At 34.7% G+C, this 1,184-nt stretch overlaps 1 non-coding gene across 1 annotated transcript; it reads right to left on the bottom strand.

Annotated features, from left to right (window-relative positions):
- Positions 1-267: 267 nt before the first annotated feature.
- Positions 268-571, bottom strand: LOC149844945 (signal recognition particle RNA). Its single transcript, XR_016430687.1, has one exon.
- Positions 572-1,184: the final 613 nt, after the last annotated feature.

Below are 1,184 nucleotides of genomic sequence, written 5' to 3'. Positions count from 1 at the left end.
GATCATTCATATTTTCTTTTTGATATTTATACGGAAAAACCAATGTTATCACTATCGGGGAGTATCGGCCTTGGTTTCGGCCAGAATTTTGATACGCTGCAGGTCCGATTCAATTATTTTTTAATAAATGTAAAAAAATACCAAAAAATATTTTTATAATATTATTTTTAAATTATTTATAAAAAAATACCAAAAAATATTTTTATAATATTATTTTTAAATTATTTAGGTGAATCGCTTAGTTTTCTTATAGAGATCCAAAAAAAAAAAGATGGTAGTTCACACATAGAAGGGCAGGCTCGGCAAGCGAGGAAGGAGGGCAATGATCTGTTATCCTTCCACTGCCAAGAGCGGGAGGTGCTCGCTGCTCTGTGAAACCAGCCTCACGCATTCCCCTCCACTCTAAGGAAGAGCCCACCCAACCTTTCGACCGGGTAGGCCGTGCCAACTCAAAGCTTGGAACAGGGCAGACCATAAAGTGCACCCCCACCTCACCAAACCTGACCAACATGTGGTCCTGCCATCTTATGTGCCCCCACTTGGGTTACAAGCTCACGTTGCTGAGCTCGGCAATGTTTAACAGAAGGTTCTTGAATTTTGTAGCATTAGATATTGAGCAAACTCTTAGATATGGGACTAAACTTTTATTTTTCAAGAAAAAAATCATTTAAGGGACAACTTTTTTTTCCTAATCCTAAAAAGGAGCTTCACATTTCTGTATTTCCTGATATAAGCCTCTGTTTTTTCAAAAACAGCCAAACAAAGGCCTACTCTTAGCTATTAACCATCAACTCAGGTTAAATCTCAACTAAATTAAAAATGACAAAAATACCTTCAAATTAGAAAAATACTTTCCTTCCTTTTTTTCTATGATGATAAATAAGTATTTTTCAACTCCAACGTTAATACAGAAAAAACCAAAAGGATCAAGTTTCCCAAGATCTTCCACCTAAAGTTTAGGTCTCCATTTGGCTGTTTTCTGAAAAAAAACCTGCAGCCCGAATCAAGAAATTGGGAAAGTCACCATGCTTTAAGTATAAGTGATATCTTAAAAAATACCACAAACTTTAGATTTTTAGAATATTATAAAAATAATATTTTAAAATATCTTCAATAATTTTAAAGTAGGCGACATCCTTAAGATATCTCTGATACTTTTAAGTATGATCTAACCTGGGGTTTCA

This window comes from Nuphar pumila, chromosome 2, assembly GCF_984573655.1.
Source record: "Nuphar pumila chromosome 2, dmNupPumi1.hap1.1, whole genome shotgun sequence".
In the NCBI taxonomy this organism is placed as follows: domain Eukaryota; kingdom Viridiplantae; phylum Streptophyta; class Magnoliopsida; order Nymphaeales; family Nymphaeaceae; genus Nuphar; species Nuphar pumila.
Note: the sequence above shows the minus strand (reverse complement) of the source record. Positions and strands in the feature narration are given on the sequence as shown.